The sequence below is a fragment of the Pristiophorus japonicus genome, chromosome 2 (genome assembly GCF_044704955.1).
Source record: "Pristiophorus japonicus isolate sPriJap1 chromosome 2, sPriJap1.hap1, whole genome shotgun sequence".
NCBI classification, from domain to species: domain Eukaryota; kingdom Metazoa; phylum Chordata; class Chondrichthyes; family Pristiophoridae; genus Pristiophorus; species Pristiophorus japonicus.
Window position 1 is genome coordinate 242,896,866 of NC_091978.1, and position 19,549 is coordinate 242,916,414.

The window sequence follows — 19,549 nt, forward strand, 5'->3', positions numbered from 1 at the left end:
CCGCAAAATACTGCAAATTCATTGGCAGGATAGGTGCACCAACATCAGCGTTCTCTCTCAGGCCATCATCCCCAGCATCGAAGCATTGATCATGCTCAATCAGCTCCGATGGACCGGCCACATTGTCCACATGCCCGATACTAGACTCTCAAAACATGCACCCTACTCCGAGCTACGTCACAGCAAGCGAGTCCCAGGATGGCAGAGAAAACGCTTCAAGGATACCCTCAAAGCCTCCTTGAAAAAATGTGACATCTCCACCCACTCTTGGGAATCCCTGGCCCAAAACCGCTCAAAGTGGAGGAGTGGCATCCAAGAAGGCGCCGAACACTTTGAGTCTCTTCGCCGGGAGCACGTGGAATACAAGCGCAAACAACGGAAGGAGCATGCAACAAAGCAAGCACCCCACCCACCCGTCCCTCCAACCACCTTCTGCCCCACTTGTGACAGAGACTGTAGACTCCGAATTGGTCTCATCAATCACCTTAGAACTCATTTTAATGTGGAAACAAGTCATCCTCGACTCCAAGGGACTGCCTAAGAAGGAGAAAAATCTTTAGTCCCTAGTGTTAATTTTTTACTCCATCGGCGCCACCATTTTCATTGGCCATTCACCTGTGGCCGTGGTGTCACTGACAACTTTCGGGTCGCAGTCAAATTTCTCGGCCATTAAAGACTTCCACACAGGTTAGGGCCGGGCAATCCTGAGGCATTGCCAGCCTGGGAGCAGATGGGTGCAAATTAATGACCAGCCGCTGAGTGAAACCAGATGTACCAGCCTGCTAAAAAGCAGTTGCAGGCCCCACCCAGGGACCCAGGCCTGGAACATATCTGGACTAAGAGCCCGAACGTAGTGAAGGCTTCCGCCCACCCATGTTCTGCCCAAAGGACCGCCGATGGCTGCCGAGGTCCCTGACGGTTCTTTAGGCGGGATTTTCATCATCCAGGTCCCTTGAAGGTCAGTGGGCGGCAAATCTGCGCCGTATGGTGCCAATCTGGGCGGCAGCCGACGGGAGCTCTCGTTCTTGGCGGCAAAAATGCTTGCCACCCAAGTGCCGCCGAGGATGGAGTCGGGCCCACGGAGGGTAGATGAACTAAAAATAAAAAGCATCACAAACAAAAAAAAACATCTGACAACTTCAGGGGACCCCCTCCAGGTAAATACCTGTAAAGAAATAATTTAAATAAATCACAAACCTTTTTTACAGCATCTTCACACTTAACATTGATGACAGAGCTGCCTGCACTCAGCCGACTCCCGGCCGCATGAATATGGCATCTCGGGGGGCAGGAGTGTACATACACGCATCGGCCATCCGCTGACGTTGGCGGGCACTTCCTGGTGGCTCTCCCCTCCCCAACGAAAGTGGCACTGGGCGATTCGACGAGAGGAATGTCGGCAGCAGTCAGCGGCAGTCGGTGGCAGTGGACGGTAAGTTCTCCAATTTTGGCCCTTAAAGTTTTTTATCTTATTCCAGCCATCTTGCAAAGGAGATTTGAACTTTCTTTCCGGGAAATGGGGGTGGGGGCGGTGTGGGGTCAGAAGCAGCATAACCCATCTCTCCCAAACCAGGTTTACTTCGGCTGGGATTTGTGGCCTTCTGCGACATGCAGCTATTTGAGCATTGCGCCTTAATAGTGCAGGTGCTTGCAGTGACCCTCTACCTGATCCTGCAGACTTTGACAGGGGTCCTAGGCAGGCACATTCCTGGTACCTCTGCTGGGAACCAGTGCCATGGATTTTCAGCCCTAAGTTTTCTTCTCGTTCTTTGACACTTGTGTAATATAAGTCACAAATTGAATCCATTATTAAGTAAAGCTGAAGTAAGGAAACATCTTTACTGAAACCTCGAAAGAGAATTTTCAGCTGTCACGCACAAAGTGCTTCTGCTATGTTTTTCTTGTATTTAATCCAACTCTAACAGACCAATACTTCTTTAAAAGACTCACATGTATGGCACTGAGTAAGCAGTCTGCCAGTGGCTTTAATGTTTCCTAATGAAGCCACAGAGGCAGACAGTATACCAGTCAAAGCATCCACAAATGTCTCAGATCTGCTTCTGAAATCTAAAAGTAAAACTGTCTGCAAGAGACTGGATATTAAAGTCAGATGGTGATTGTGGACACATATGTGGTGCAAATGGTTGATAGTCTGGACTCAAAGCTTGATTTGGAGGAAAACTGGAACAGAAAGAGTTAAGAGCAGATTGCACACGATTCCCAGACTTCAAGCATCCAACTATCCTCAATGAATAAACACATTTAACATTCATGCTGAAGTGCACGCTACCCTGTTGCAGTAGTTCCATGACATCAGAAAATTTACAGTCTAAACATTCCCAATCAATAAAACCATTATATAGCTGAAACTTGAAACCTTTGTTATCGGATTACTTAAGGAAAGAACAAGCTGCATCATGTCGGGAAACAAAAATAAACTATGAAATGGAACATAAATCTAATGTGAAAAGATAACCACCTGCAAAACTGCACAGACAGAAGGAAAGAACATATTCATGTCACGTCTTTTGAAGCTGCTGGGCACCTATTATAATGCTTTTTTGCACAAGTAATTAACAAGGCATCTGTTGTGTATCTGTAAAGCATGTACTCCCATGTTCCGCCACCTGGGAGCGCATCCCCTGAAGTCCCAAGAGACCTCAGCATCCCTTGGGAGCACTGTATATAAGGCCTGTTCCTGACTCTGGAGTGTCTTAATAAAGACTGAGGTCACTGTTACTTTAACCTCACTTTGTGCAGTCTCATCTGTGTTAGGAACACGACAACTGGCGACGAGTATACGAATCCAACGCAAAGATGCAGCAAACTGTGGGCATCCTGGAGAAGTTCTCGGAGGGTGAGGACTGGGAAGCCTATGTCGAACGACTAGACCAGTACTTTGTAGCCAACGGGCTGGACGGAGAAGGAAGCGCTGCAAAAAGGAGAACGGTCCTCCTCACGGTCTGCGGGGCACCGACCTACAGCCTCATGAAGAATCTTCTGGCTCTGGTGAAACCCACAGATAAGTCGTATGAGGAGCTGTGTACACTGGTTCAGGAGCATCTTAACCCTAGGGAGAGCATGCTGATGGTGAGGTATTGGTTCTACACGTGCCAATGATCTGAAGGTCAGGAAGTGGCGAGCTACGTCGCCGAGCTAAGGCGACTTGCAGGACAATGTGAATTTGATGGCTACCTGGAGCAAATGCTCAGAGAATTTTTTGTACTGGGCATTGGCCACGAGACCATCCTACAAAAACTTTTGACTGTAGAGACACCGATCCTCAGTAAGGCCAATCTGATAGCACAGGTGTTTATGTCCACCAGTGATAACACCAAACAAATCTCTCAGCACACAAGTGCTAGCAATGTTCATAAATTAACTGGAACTGTGTTTGCGAGCAGAAATGTACAGGGCAGAAACCACGAGTCTGCAACTGGTGACCCAGATGACTCAGAGTCCACAACAAAGGATGAATGCAAGGCAATTCACACCTTGTTGGCGTTGTGGAGGCTTTCATTCAGCCTATTCATGCCGCTTCAAAGGGTATGTTTGCAAGAGCTGTGGAACAATGGGGCACCTCCAACGAGCTTGCAGATGAGCTGCAAGCTCTGCAAAACCTGCTAACCACCAGGGGCAGAGGAAGATCGGTCCATGATGGATCAAAGCAATTTCGAGCTTCAGAGAGAGGAAGCAGATGCTGAAGTACACGGGGTGCACACATTTTCGACGAAATGTCCATCAATAATGCTAATGTAAAATTGAATGGCTTACCCGTAGCCATGGTACTGGACATAGCGCTAGCCAATCCATCATGAGTAAAAAGATGTTTGAGAGACTGTGATGCAACAAGGCACTCAGACCAGCCCTGAGCCCCATCCACAGGAAACTGAGAACGTACACCAAAGAGCTTATCACTGCCCTGGGCAGCGCCATGGTCAAGGTCGCCGATGAGGGCACGGTGCACAAACTGCACCTCCTGGATTGTCCCAGGCGATGGCCCCACACTGCTTGGAAGGAGCTGGCTGGGCAAAATCCGCTGGAACTGGGATGACATCCGTGCACTATCACATGTCGATGAGGCCTCATGTACCAAGGTTCTTAACAGATTTCCTTCCTTTTTGAGCCAGGCATTGGAAACATTTCCGGGGCGAAGGTGCGGATCCACTTGGTCCCAGAGGCACGACCTATTCACCACAAGGTGTGAGCGGTACCTCACATGATGAGGGAGAGAGTGGAAATCGAGCTGGACAGGCTACAACGCGGGGGCATCATCTCGCCAGTGGAATTCAGCGAGTGGGCCAGCCCGATTGTTCCAGTACTCAAAAGTGATGGCACGGTCAGGATTTGCGGCAATTATAAAATAGCTGTTAATCGTTTCTCGCTGTAGGACCAATACCCGCTACCAAAGGCAGACGACCTATTTGCGACGCTGGCAGGAGGCAAGACATTCACCAAGCTCGAACTGACTTCGGCCTACATGACGCAGGAACTGGAGGAGTCTTCGAAGGGCCTCACCTGCATCAACACGCACAAGGGACTGTTCATCTAAAACAGATGCCCGTTTGGAATTCGGTCAGCTGCAGCGATCTTCCAGAGAAACATGGAGAGCCTACGCACAGTGGTTTTTCAGGTCAACATATTGTTCACGGGTCAGGACACCGTCGAGCACCTACAAAACCTGGAGGAGGTCCTCCAGCGGCTGGATCTCGTAGGGCTGCAGCTGAAGAGGTCGAAATGAGTCTTCATGGCAACAGAAGTGGAGTTTTTGGGAGAAAGATCACGGCGGATGTCATTCGGCCCATAGACGCCAAGGCAGAGGCTATCAGAAACGCGCCCAGGCCACAGAATGTCATGGAGCTGCGGTCGTTCCTGGGACTTCTCCACTATTTTGGTAACTTGCTACCAGGGTTAAGCACCCTCTTAGAGCCCCTACATGTGTTATTGCGTAAAGGTGAGAACTGGGTATGGGGAAAAAAACAAGTAATTGCTTTTGAGAAAGCCAGAAAAATGTTATGCTCCAACAAGCTGCTTCTATTGTATAACCCGTGTAAAAAAACTTCTGCTAGCATGTGATGCCTCGTCGTACGGATTCGGGTGTGTATTACAACAAGCTAACGTTGGGGGGAAATTGCAACCTGTCGCCTATGCCTCCAGGAGCTTGTCTAAAGCATGATTGAGAAAGAGGCATTAGTGTGTGTGTTCGGAGTAAAGAAAATGCATCAGTACCTGTTTGGCCTTAAATTTGAGCTGGAAACCGATCACAAGCCCCTCATATCCCTGTTTGAAGAAAACAAGGGGATAAATACTATTGCCTCAGCCCGCATACAAAGGTGGGCACTCGCACTATCAGAGTATTACTATACCATCCGCCACATGCCAGGCACCGAGAACTGTGCGGATGCTCTCAGTCGGCTACCATTGCCCACCACGGGGGTGGAAATGGCGCAGCCTGCAAACTTGTTGATGGTGGTGCAGCCCACAGACTTGTTGATGGTCATGGAAGCATTTGAAAATGATAAATCACCTGTCACAGCCCGCCAGATTAGGACTTGGACCAGCCAAGATCCTCTGCTATCCCTAGTAAAAAACTGTGTACTGCATGGGAGCTGGGCCAGCATCCCCGTTGAAATGCAAGAGCTAATCAAGCCATTCCAGTGGCGAAAGGATGAGCTGTCCATTCAGGCAGACTGCCTGTTGTGGGGTAACCAGGTAGTGCTACCCAAAAAAGGCAGGGAGACGTTCATCTCGGATCTCCACAGCACACACCCGGGTATAGTAATGATGAAAGCGATACCCAGATCCCATGTGTGGTGGCCCGGTATCGACTCTGACTTAGAGTCCTGTGTACGGCAATGCAGTGTGTGTGCTCAGTTGAGCGACGTGCCCAGAGAGCCACCATTAAGGTTGTGCTCCTGGCCCTCCAGATCATGGTTGAGGATCCATTTTGACTACGTGGGCCCGTTTCTCGGTAAAATGTTTCTGGTGGTGGTGGATGCTTTTTCAAAATGGATTGAATGTGAAATAATGTTGGGAAGCACCGCCACCGCCACCATTAAAAGCCTGAGGGCCATGTTTGCCACCCACGGCCTGCCTGACATACTGGTCAGTGACAACGGGCCATGTTTTACCAATGCCGAATTTAAAGAATTCATGACCCGCAATGGGATCAAACATGTCACCTCGGCCCCGTTTAAACCAGCCTCTAATGGGCAGGCAGAGCGGGCAGTACAAACAATCAAACAGAGCCTTAAACGAGTCACAGAAGGCTCACTCCAAACCTGCCTGTCCCAAGTATTGCTCAGCTACCGCACGAGACCCCACTCGCTCACAGGGGTGCCCCCGGCTGAGCTACTCATGAAAAGGACACTTAAAACCAGACTTTCGCTGGTTCACCCCAACCTACATGATCAGGTAGAGAGCAGGCGGCAGCAACAAAATGTAAACGATGGTCGCGCCACTGTGTCACGGGAAATTGATCTGAATGACCCTGTGTATGTGCTAAACTATGGACATGGTCCCAAGTGGATTGCGGGCACGGTGATAGCTAAAGAAGGGAGTCGGGTGTTTGTAGTCAAACTGGACAATGGACAAATTTGCAGAAATCACCTGGACCAAACGAGGTTGCGGTTCACAGACTGCCCTGAACAATCCACAGCAGACACCACCTTTTTCGAGCCCACAAAACACACCCAAAGGATCAACGACACCATCCCGGACCAGGAAATCGAACCCATCATGCCCAACAGCCCAGCAAGGCCAGGCTCACCCAGCAGCCCTGCAGGGCCAACAACACACCAGCCCAGCGAGGGCACAGCCAACACACCAGAACAGACATTTGTACCGAGGCGGTCCACCAGGGAAAGTAAGGCTCCCGACCACCTCACCTTGTAAATAGTTTTCACTTTGACTTTGCAGGGGAGTGATGTTGTGTATCTGTAAAGCATGCACTCCCGTGTTCCTCCACCAGGGAGCGCATCCCCTGAATGCCCAAGAGATCCCAGCATCCCTTGGGAGCACTTTATATAAGCCGGCCCCTAAGGCTTATTCCTGACTCTGGAGTGTCTTAATAAAGACTGAGGTCACTGTTACTTTAACCTCCCTGTGTGCAGTCTCATCTGTCTTAGGAACACAACAGCATCTGTAGTCAGTAAGTGGGTGAAATGTAATGCATGGGTGCACAGTAAAGGTGATTGGTGGTATCCTATCTTAACAGATCAAACTGCCTTTCACACAACGATAATGAGCCACACTTCACTTACAAGGACCAAGCAGGTAGAAATCTACTGTGGAGCAGGCAGCTGAACCTGTTGGGAAGATTATCGTGGGGATGTAGACTAAGTCCAATGCTGTATCTCACTTGTGTTTATTGTAGTTAGCACAGGGAATAAAGTCGAAAAGATGTTTCAAATTTCACCATTTTCAAAAGTCTGGAAGGTTCAGTTCTTTCGCCAGTCAAATCCAGCAACACCATCACCATTAGCAGTAACATCACCAGCAACAACGTCACGAACACCAATAATAATATCATCATAGGCAGTCCCTTGAAACGAGGATGACTTGCTTCCACGCCGAAAAGGGATGAGTTCACAGGTTTTTCAATGAAGGACCTAATATTCCGGATCCCGAACTACATCTTGAAGGGTGGAAGATGCCTGTGCGTTTTAATGTGTGGTGGCCGTTGCACCACAGCCACCACATGGGCTTGACAGAGCTCGGCCTTTATCCAGTTGCAATAATTAACCAAGACGATTGAAGACCAGCTCTGCTGCATGGACCTAGTGCGCGCACATATCACAGTGTGGGCTGGCCCATGCTGCCCCTGGGCCCTCGCCTCTTCTGGGCCCCGAACTCACACCTCTCCTGGGCCCCGATCACATCTCTCGACGCTCCTTCGCCCCAACCTCGCCGCTCCTGCTGTACCTGCCCACACTGCAGTCAGCTGTCACCCTCCTGCAGTAGCACGCACTGCTCCCTGCAGTGGTATGCCGCCGCAGGCTGATCCCTCTAATGGCCCTGACCTGCTGATGGTCTTGCAGGCTGGGACCGTGCCGATTTCCGGGCCGGGCCAACGCACGCTGCTCCCTCTAATAATAATAACACTACCACTAACATCAGCACCTGCAGCAACAACTGTCTTATTTTAGATTTGTGGAATCTAATTCAGTCATGAGTAATAAGGAGGCTGCACATCCTTGGACCTGCTCGGCCACTGACATCCACTCCTGACTCCAGTAGACTATCTGGAGTCAGAGCAGGATAATCTATTTTAAATAATTTTGGTGTTGCACCCAGGCCAGTATAGGAACATTTTGGTCATCCGGTTGGAGGGGGTGTGGAGGGGGGAGGTTGCGAGGTGGAGATAGGTGCCATATGGCTGCTTCTGGATGCTGATAAATATTTCCTTTGAGCTTTTGAGGATATTCCAGGGAGGATATTTCTGCTGACATATATTCCCACAGGCTGTGTATGTATGTCTGGTATGTTCATACAGAAAAAAGCCTTCCCTAGTACATTCCTATCTAAGAGTTAAGTAGGTGTTCAATATTTTCATTTTGTAATATTCAGGATTTGTGCATAATTCTTAATGTAGTTATTTAAGAGGCACATGCAGAAAATATCCTTTACATTGAAGGTCATGATATATATTGGGGAAAAGCATTATTGGTCTAATTTTCCTCATGTGATGCTCAGTAATTTATTGAAAACAATAGAAGGTTTTTCTTTGTATAATTGAACAAAACCCAGTTTGATGTATGTTTTAGTCTGTTTGTCTTCCACTGTTTTGATTCATTCTCAGATGTTGCAATTGCAGGTAGGGCTGGCATTTATTGTCCATTCCAGGTTGTCCTGAAAAGATGGTAGTGGGCTGCCTTCTTGAACCATTTATGTTGTGAAGGTGTTGCCTCCATAATGTTAGGTGGGACGTTCCATGATTTTGTTCCAGAGATGATGAAGGTATGACAATATATGCCCAAGTTGGGGCACCGTGTGACATGGAGGGGAATTTGGAGTTGATGATGTCAATATGCTGCCCTTGACCGCAGGTTTTGGGGGTGCTGCCGAAGAAGCCTTGGCAAGTTGCTGCAGTGCATCCTGTTGTGAATACATGCTGCAGCCATGGTACGCTGGTGGTGGAGGAGGCAAATGTTTAGGCTAGTGGATGAAGTGCTGATGAAACAAACTGCTTTGTCTTGGATGTTGTCGAGCTTTATGCGTGTTGATGCAGCTGTACCCATCCGGGCAAGTGGAGATTATTCCATCACACACCCACTTTGTGCCTTATAGGTGGGGAGTTGCTTTGGAAAGTCAAGAATTTGGTCACTTGCTGCAGAATATTCAGCTTTTGATCTGCTCTAGTATCTACAACATTTATGTGGCTGATCCAGTTACGTTTCTGGTCAATGGTAACCCCCAGGATATTGATGATGGGTCTTGTTGATGGTAATGCCATAGAATATCATTGGGAGATGGTGCTCTCATTTATTGAAGGTGGTCATTGCCTGGCTCTTGTATGGAGCAAATTTTACTTGCCACCTATAAGCCGAAGATTGGATGTAATAAGAACATAAGAATATCGAAATAGGAACAGGAGTAGACCATATGGCCCCTGGAGCCTGCTCCGTCATTCAATAAGATTATGGCTGATCTGATCATGGACTCAGCTCCACTTCCCCACCCGCTCCCCATAACCCCTTATCCCTTTATTGTTTCAGAAACTGTCTATTTCTGTCTTAAATTTATTCAAATGTCCCAGCTTCCACAGCTCTCTGAGGCAGCAAATTCTACAGATTGACAACCCTCTGAGAGAAGAAATTTCTCCTCATCTCTGTTTTAAATGGGTGGCCCCTTATTCTAAGATCATACCCTCTAGTTCTAGTCTCCCCTATCAGTGGAAACATCCTCTCTGCATCCACCTTGTCAAGCCCCCTCATAATCTTATATGTTTCAATAAGATTGCCTTTCATTCTTCTAAACTCCAATGAGTAGAGGCCCAACCTACTCAACCTTTCCTCATAAGTCAAACCTCTCATCCCCGGAATCAACCGAGTGAACCTTCTCTGAACTGTCTCCAAAGCAAGTATATCCTTTTGTAATTATGGAAACCAAAACTGCACGCAGTATTCCAAGTGTGGCCTCACCAATACCTTATATAGCTGTAGCAATACTTCATTGCTTTTATACTCCATCCCATTTGTAATAAAGGCCAAGATACCATTGGCCTTCCTGATCACTTGCTGTACCTGCATACTATCCTTTTGTGTTTCATGCAGCATGACCCCCAGGTCCCGCTGTACTGCAGCACATTGCAATTTTTCTCCATTTAAATAATAACTTGAATTTTTGCCAAAGTGCATGACCTCACACTTTCCAACATTATACTCCATCTGCCAAATGTTTGCCCAGTCACTTAGCCTGTCTATGTCCTTTTGCAGATTTTTGTGTCCTCCTCACACATTGCTTTTCCTCCCATCTTTGTATCGTCAGCAAATTTGGCTACATTACACTCGGTCCCTTCTTCCAAATCGTTAATATAGATTATTGTCCAGGTCTTGCTGCATGGGGACATGGACTGCTTTACATGTAACAATTGGCAGCTTGTTCTTTCTTCTCTCTCTTTGTAGTCTTATAAAACGTATAATTTTTGCAAAGGAGTACTTGATACATTTCACACTTTAGAGTCGAGGAAGTATCTTATTTACAAGATGATCAAGTTGAGGATGGTTAATGTTCATCTCTGGCATTAAATCAACATTTTAATAAGCTTTTAGAACAAATTGGGCATTTAATTGTGACCAATTCATAGAATTAGGCATCTTCTCTGGAAGTTAAATTTAACTCCGCCCCCCACCCCCAGGCATACTTGCCTATTTTCAGCACTGCAGTGAATATTTTGGATGTTCTCTTGTGAGGTTACACACCAGAATATGTGGAATCATTATAGTAGTGATCAAAACTTTGGAGAGGTTTTAATAACTGCTGCAAGAATTTAGTAAAATTGTAATTTTGTCAGATTATTACAGAACAAATTCAACTTGTGAATTTATAATATTTTTTTTTATTCATTGCAGGAATGTGGGCGCCAGCAACAAGGTCATAATTTATTGCCCAATCCTAATTGTCTGGAGAAGGTGATGGTGAGCTACCTTCTTGAACTACTGCAGTCCGTGAGGTGAAGGTACTCCCACAGTGTTGCTAGGTAGGGCGGTCCAGGATTTTGACCCAGCAATGATGAATTTCCAAGTCAGGATGGTGTGTAACTTGGAGGGGAACTTGCAGGTGATGGTGTTTCCATACATCTGCTGCCCTTGTACTTCTAGGTGGGTGAGGTCGTGGGTTTGGGAGATGCTGTCGAAGAAGCCTTGGCGAGTTGCTGCACTGCATTTTATAGATGGCAAACATTTCCACCACGGTGCACCAGTGGTGGAGCGAGTGAATGTTTAAGGTGGTGGATGGGGTACCAATCAAGCGAGCTGCTTTGGTTTGGATGGTGAGGAGCTTCTTGAGTGTTGTTGGAGTTGCTCTCATCCAGGCAAATGGAGAGTATTCTATCACACTCCTGACTTGTGCCTTGTAGATGGTGGAAAGGCTTTGGGCAGTCAGGAGGTGAGACCCTTGCCACAGAATACACAGCATCTGACCTGCTCTTGTCACGGTGTTTATGTGGCTGGTCCAGTTAAGTTTCTGGTCAATGGTGACCTCCAGGATGTTGATGGTAGATGGTAATGCCATTGAATGTCAAAGGACGGTGGTTAGACTTTCGCTTGTTGGCGATGATCATTGCCTGGCACTTGTATGGCATGAATATTACTTGCCACTTATCAGCCCAAGGCTGAATGTTGTCCAGGTCTTGCTGGATGCAGGCATAGAATACTTCATTGGGCACAAATTTCCCCATGAGTTTGACCATTTTTTTTTGGTGCAACTTGATTTTTCTGGTGTATCTTTTTAGTTGCAAATATGGCCATTTAATTTGCGCCAGTGTAAGTGAGTTAGTTACGTTTTTTGTTAGGTCATTTTTTTTTTCAAAAGGGGGCGTTCCAGCCACTTAGACCAATGATGCCAATTTGGCCAGAAAAAAATTGTACTAAACTAACTTAGGGCAGCGTATGTGTCCACTTTTGTCCGCACAGAAAGACCTTACTTACAGTTAAGGAATCGGTGCAAGTAACTACATTTAAAGCACCACCAAGCACCAAAAAAAGCACAAAAAGTAATAAGCAATTAATTAACAAATAAAATAGAAGGAACCCTGCATCTAAAGTACCAAGACCAAAGTAACAAGCAATCAATAAATAACAAATAAAAAAATAGAAGGAACCCTGCACCTAAAATATCAAGACCAAAGTCATCATCATCATAGGCAGTCCCTCGGAATCGAAGAAGACTTGCTTCCACTCCCAAAGTGAGTTCTCTGGTGGCTGAACAGTCCAATACGAGAGCCACAGACTCTGTCACAGGTGGGACAGATATTTGTCGAGGGAAGGAGTGGGTGGGGCTGGTTTGCCGCATGCTCCTTCCGCTGCCTGCGCCTGACCTCTTCACGCTCTTTGCGTTGAGACTCGAAGAACTCAATGCCCTTCCGGATGCACTTTCTCCACCTCGGGCGGTCTTCGGCCAGGGTCTCCCAGGTGTCAGTGGTGATGTCGCACTTTACCAGGGAGGCTTTGAGGGTGTCCTTGTAACGCTTCCGCTGCCCACCTTTGGCTCGTTTACCATGAAGGAGCTCCACATAAAGCATTTGTTTAGAGAGTCTCGTATCTGGTATGCGAACTATGTGGCCTGCCCAGCGAAGCTGATCGAGTGTGGTCAGTGCTTCAATACTGGGGATGTTAGCCTGGACAAGGACACTGATGTTGGTGCGCCTGTACTCCCAGGGGATTTGCAGGATCTTGCGGAGACATCATTGGTGATATATCTCCAGCGACTTGAGGTGCCTTCTATACATCGTCCATGCTTCAGATCCATACAGGAGGGTGGGTATTACTACAGCCCTGTAGACAATGAGCTTGGTGGTAGATTTGAGGGCCAGGCCTTCAAACACCCTTTTCCTCAAATGGCCGAAGGCTGCACTAGCGCACTTGAGGCGATGTTGAATCTCCACATCAATGTCTGTCTTTGTTGATAAGAGGCTCCCGAGATATGGGAAATGGTCCACGTTATCGAGGGCCGCGCCGTGAATCTTGATGATTGGAGGGCAGTGCTGTGCAGCGGGGACAGGCTGGTGGAGGACCTTTGTCTTATGGATGTTAAGCGTAAGGCCCATGATTCCATATGTCTCAGTAAATAAATTGACTATACCCTGGAGTTCAGCCTCAGAATGTGCACAGACGCAGGCATTGTCCACGTACTGCAGCTCAACGACAGAGGTTGGGGTGATCTTGGACCTGGCCTGGAGGTGGCGAAGGTTAAACAGCTTCGCACTAGTTCTGTAGTTTAGTTCCACTCCAGCGGGGCGCTTGTTGATTGTAAGGTGGAGCACGGCGGCAAAGAAGATTGAGAAGAGGGTTGGAGTGATGACGCAGCCCTGTTTGATCCCAGTCTGGACGTGAATTGGGTGTCTAATGGATCCGTTGATTAGGATCATGGCCTGCATGTCGTCGTGAAGCAGGCGAAGGATGTTGACAAACTTTTGGGGGCATCCGAAACGGAGGAGGCATTCCATAGACCCTCATGGTTGACAGTGTCAAAGGCCTTTGTAAGATCGAAGAAGGCCATGTATAAGGGCTGGCGCTGCTCCCTGCATTTTTCCTGCAGCTGTCGGGTTGCAAAGATCATGTCAGTTGTGCCCCGTAGGAGACGAAACCTGCACTGTGACTCCGGGAGGAGCTCCTCAGCCACAGGGAGAAGACGGTTGTGGAGAACTCTAGCGACAACCTTCCCAATGGCTGATAGCAGGGTAGCAGGGAGATTCCCCTACAGTTGCTGCAATCGGACTTGTCCCCTTTTTAAAAAATGGTCACAATCACTGCAACTCTGAGATCGCCCGACATGCTCTCCTCCCTCCAGATGAGAGAGATGAGGTCATGCATCCGCGCCAACAGCGCCTCTCCGCCATACTTTAGTGCTTCAGCAGGGATTCCATCCGCACCCCTAGCCTTGTTATTCTTGAGCAGTTTTATGACTTTGCCTACCTCATGCAACGTTGGAGTTTCACTGAGTTGATGGCGGGTAGCATGCTGCGGGATGGAGTCGAGAACCCTCAAGTCAAAGCAGCGTCTCGATTGAGGAGATCTTCAAAGTGCGCCTTCCATCGGGCCCTGACAGCCTCGGTGTCCTTCATAAGTGTTTCCCTGTTCTTGGCCAGGAGTGGGGTGGGGCCTTGGGAGTTTGGACCGTAGGTGGCCTTGACTGCAATGAAAAATCCTCACATATCATGGCTGTCGGCTAGTTGTTGTATCTCCTATGCTTTCTCCATCCACCACCTGTTCTTTAGGTCCCGGATTTTTTGTTGGACCTGATCCTTGATCCATCTATAATGTTGTTTTGCAGCTCTCAAGTTGGGTTGTTGCTTGAGGCTCAGAACTGCTTTGTGCTTGCGATCTATTAGTTCTTCAATCTCCTGATCATTTTCATCAAACCAGTTCTGTTGTTTTCTGGTTGAGTGACCAAGTGTCTCATCACAGACACTAGTTATAGAGGCCTGGAGGGCAGACCAAGCACTGTGGGCATTCAGCATCTCATTAAAGCACGCCAGATTGGCTGTGAGGCGTTGGCTGTTTAGGGCTCTCTTAGCTGGGTCTCACTGCCCCGGCATTAACTTTTTTGCGGCACTGCTTCTGCTGTCACCTCTGCTTTGGGCCTATGTTAATGTTGATGATGGATCGGATTAGTTGGTCATCTGTCCGGCAGTTGTCAGCTCCTGTCGTGGCGCAGGTCATCCGCATATCCTTGCGATCTCTGGCTCAGATGATGACATAGTCAAGCACATGCCAGTGTTTGGAGCGAGGGTGTTGCCACGATGCCTTGTATTTGTCCCTCTGGCAGAACAGGGTGTTGGCGATGAGGAGTTCGTGTTCTAGTCATTTTGTCAGGAGTAGGGTACCGCTGGAGTTGGCTTTCCCTATCCCCTCTCTGCCAATCACACCTCCCCAGGGGGCTGTGTCTTTGCTGACCCTGGCATGAAAGTCACCTAGGAGGATCAATTTGTCGTCTGTAGGGACGCGGGACAAGGATGTCTCGAGGTTGAAATAAAAACCCTCTTTAGCCTCATCCATTGCATCGAGTGTAGGGGCGAATGCACTGATGTCTGTGGCGCATTTGTTCCGGGATGGGGTAAGGCGAAGGGTCATGAGGCATTCGTTAACCTGCAGGGTGAGTCTTTGAGGCGGTCAACCAGCTCATTCTTGACGGCAAAGCCGACTCCATGAAGGTGGCATTCTTTCTCTGGTTTTCCTTTCCAGAAAAAGGTATAACCTCCACCATGTTCCTTCAACTGGCCTTCCCATGCCCGCTGGGTCTCGTTTAGGGCGGCGATGTCAATGTCAAAACGTCTGAGTTCCCGGGCAACTATGGCAGTGTGGCATTCCGGCCTGTTGCTGTTGGGATTGTCCATGAGGGTCCTGACGTTCCAGGTCCTGAACTTTATACCGACAAAGTGGAAGATGCCTGTGCGTGAGTTCTTTTAACGTGGGGTGGCCGCTGCACACCGGCAACCATACGGCTTAGCTGAACAAAGTCTTGGTCCAGCGGCAAGGGGGTCCAAGACAACTGGAGACCAGGCACAGCTGTATAAGCCTACTTAACTACGGCGAAGTGTTGGCCACAAGCTCGGCGCCGAGTAGCACCATTGGTGGTAGATGGCCCGAGGCTTGGTTGGGGGGCAGGCAGTAGGAAAGTCAATTCCAAAGTTATTTTAAGAGTTAAAAGTTGATAAAAATTTCCAATTTGTTTAAAAAATTTCTAAGAGTTGTTAAAAAGTCTAAGATGTATTTTAGAAGTTTAAAAGTATTTCCAAATTGTTTAAAAAGATTAAGAATTGACTAAAAGTTGATAAAAATTTGCAAATTATTTAAAAAGTTTCTAAAGATTGTTAAAAAGTCAAAGATGTAGATCAATAATAGGTGTTTAAAAGTATTTCGATTAAAAGTCTAAAATGTAACTTTTAAAAGTTCTCCCAAATTGCTTAAAAAGTTTAAAAATTGATTAAAAGTTGGTTAGGATTTTAAGATGTTGGGTTCAGCGCTGGCCCCGGAGCCCCTTCAGCCGGTTCGACGTCCCCCCGAATCTGTCAGCACAATGAACAGCTAGTGTGCGACCACAGGGACAGGCATGGGCAGGTGTGGAGTCCTTTCGGCCCAGGATGGGTGCGGGCCGGTCCCTTGGCCTAGGATTGCAGCGGGCCTGTGTGGAGTCCTTTCGGCCTGGGATGGCCCGGGGCCAGTGTGGAGTTCTTTCGGCCCGGGATGGAAGCGGGCCGACGCAGGGTGCCTTCGGCCCAGGCTAGAAGTGGGCCGGCGCGGGGTCCCTTCGGCAACTGCAAGGCAGCGTTTGTTTGTTGTCCCGCTGGCTGCTCAGGGCCCACTGTGTATCATCCCGGTGGGCTGCTCAAGGCCTGCTGTATGTTGTCCCGCTGGACTGCTCAGGGCCCACTGTATGTTGTCCCGCTGGGCTGCTCAGGGCCCACTGTGTATTGTCCCGCTGGGGTTACTCAGGGCCCGCTGTATGTTGTCCCGCTGGGGCTGCTCAGGGCCTGCTGTGTATTGTCCCGCTGAGGCTGCTCAGGGCCCGCTCTATGTTGTCCCGCTGGGGCTGCTCAGGGCCTGCTGTGTGTTGTCCCACTGAGGCTGCTCAGGGCCTGCTGTATGTTGTCCCGCTGGGGCTGCTCAGGGCCTGCTGTGTGTTGTCCCACTGAGGCTGCTCAGGGCCTGCTGTATGTTGTCCCGCTGGGGCTGCTCAGGGCCCGCTCTATGTTGTCCCGCTGGAACTGCTCAGGGCCCGCTGTGTATTGTCCCACTGGCTGCTCAGGGCCCACTGTGTATTGTCCCGCTGGGGCTGCTCAGTGCCCGCTGTATGTTGTCCCGCTGGACTGCTCAGGGCCCACTGTGTATTGTCCCACTGGCTGCTCAGGGCCCGCTGTGTATTGTCCCACTGGCTGCTCAGGGCCCGCTGTGTATTGTCCCACTGGCTGCTCAGGGCCCGCTGTGTATTGTCCCACTGGCTGCTCAGGGCCCGCTGTGTATTGTCCCACTGGCTGCTCAGGGCCCGCTGTGTATTGTCCCACTGGCTGCTCAGGGCCCGCTGTGTATTGTCCCGCTGGTTGCTCAGGTCCCGCTGTGTATTGTCCCGCTGGCTGCTCAGGGCCCGTTGTGTGTTGTCCCGCTGGGGCTGCTCAGGTCCCGCTGTGTATTGTCCCGCTGGTTGCTCAGGTCCTGCTGTGTATTGTCCCACTGGCTGCTCAGGGCCCGCTGTGTATTGTCCCACTGGCTGCTCAGGGCCCACTGTGTATTGTCTCACTGGCTGTTCAGGGCCCGCTGTGTATTGTCCCACTGGCTGCTCAGGGCCCACTGTGTATTGTCCCGCTGGCTGCTCAGGGCCCGCTGTGTATTGTCCCACTGGCTGCTCAGGGCCCGCTGTGTATTGTCCCACTGGCTGCTCAGGGCCCACTGTGTATTGTCCCACTGGCTGCTCAGGGCCCACTGTGTATTGTCCCGCTGGCTACTTGGGGCCCGCTGTGTATTGTCCCACTGGCTGCTAAGGGCCCGCTGTGTATTGTCCCACTGGCTGCTAAGGGCCCGTTGTGTGTTGTCCCGCTGGGGCTGCTCAGGGCCCGCTGTGTATTGTCCCGCTGGTTGCTCAGGTCCCGCTGTGTATTGTCCCACTGGCTGCTCAGGGCCCGCTGTGTATTGTCCCGCTGGTTGCTCAGGTCCTGCTGTGTATTGTCCCACTGGCTGCTCAGGGCCCGCTGTGTATTGTCCCACTGGCTGCTCAGGGCCCACTGTGTATTGTCTCACTGGCTGCTCAGGGCCCGCTGTGTATTGTCCCACTGGCTGCTCAGGGCCCACTGTGTATTGTCCCGCTGGCTGCTCAGGGCCCGCTGTGTATTGTCCCGCTGGCTGCTCAGGGCCCGCTGTGTATTGTCCCACTGGCTGCTCAGGGCCCGCTGTGTATTGTCCCACTGGCTGCTCAGGGCCCACTGTGTATTGTCCCGCTGGCTACTTGGGGCCCGCTGTGTATTGTCCCACTGGCTGCTCAGGGCCCGCTGTGTATTGTCCCACTGGCTGCTCAGGGCCCACTGTGTATTGTCCCGCTGGCTACTTGGGGCCCGCTGTGTATTGTCCCACTGGCTGCTAAGGGCCCGTTGTGTGTTGTCCCACTGGCTGCTCAGGGCCCGCTTTTTGTTCTCTATCTCTCTCACTCAAGTAATAAGCAATCAATAAATAACAAATAAAAAAATAGAAGGAACCCTGCACCTAAAACACCAAGACCAAAGTAATATTTTTCCCTCATACTGTACCTTAGCCACAACTGCAGAAAATCACCAATAACAGTAACATTTTCCGCACTGGGAACTAGATTGTTGCTGGCAAAATTAATTTCACATAGAATTCCTGACAGCTGGCAGAGAGGGAAAATTTTCACGCTATAATTTGGATTCTGACTCGGGTCCCAGAGGTGAAAGGGCAATGTGCCAATCCATTGGATCACCCAGTGCCATGGTTTATTTTACTCCCACGGATTTGGAATTCTCCATTTTGATACTTACACCATATAAAGAGAAAGAGGAGGTTATCAGCGTTTTTGTCACAATATTCTTATAGGTGTTGTATCTGTGGACTCATCGCCTGATGTCAAGCTCTTGTTATTTTCCCATTTGTTATTTGTACAACAGAAGTTTTTTGATGCTCACCCAAGAAGGGAGCCCATTTGGCCAGGGCTAGGGGTGCTGTGCTTCGGCACCTCCCACACAGACTCTAGCGCGCATGTGCAGAGGTCCCAGCACTGTTTTCAGCGCCAAGACCTAGCTCCGCCCCCTCTCTTCTTTGTCCACCACGCCAGCTCCACAGATGGCCCGAGAATCGGCCATGATCGCAGGAAGTTTTGTCGGCGCTGCTTTTGAGGTAAAATGTCAGCGGGAGGCTCAGAGGTGCGCGGAAAAAACCGAAGGGCCAAATTTAGGCCCAAAATCTGGGGAGTTGTGAATGGAACTGAACCCTGTGCAATCATCAGTGAACATCCCCACTTCTGACCTTATGATGGAGGGTAGGTCATTGATGAAGCAGCTGAAGATGGTTGGGCCTGGGACACTGCCCTGAGGAACTCCTGCAGTGATTTCCTGGGGCTGAGATGATTTCAAGAAACTTAAGTTTCAAGAAACTTAAACAACAAAAATGCAACTATTATCCTGTGTCAGCCTGCAGCCTAACAAATCCACAGTCAATCTGCTCACACTCCAGGAATTCAGGGAGAATTACTTCATGTCACATAATAATGATGCTTGAAAAAAACAAAATGTTTTCCAACATGAAGGATAGCTCATGACCATGATCGGCAATTAAGGTGGAAACAATTTCATATCATTAACTATGAAAAGAGACAATGCATGTGT

The 19,549-nt window shown here is 49.2% G+C and overlaps 1 long non-coding RNA gene across 1 annotated transcript in view; it reads left to right on the top strand.

Annotated features, from left to right (window-relative positions):
- Nucleotides 1-1,359: 1,359 nt before the first annotated feature.
- The window catches only part of LOC139233613 (uncharacterized), an 85,039-nt gene continuing 66,849 nt past the window's right edge, over nucleotides 1,360-19,549 (top strand). The window contains exons 1-2 of the long non-coding RNA XR_011588186.1: nucleotides 1,360-1,432; nucleotides 11,073-11,138. This is a non-coding gene — a long non-coding RNA (uncharacterized lncRNA). The remainder of the gene's footprint in view (nucleotides 1,433-11,072; nucleotides 11,139-19,549) is intronic.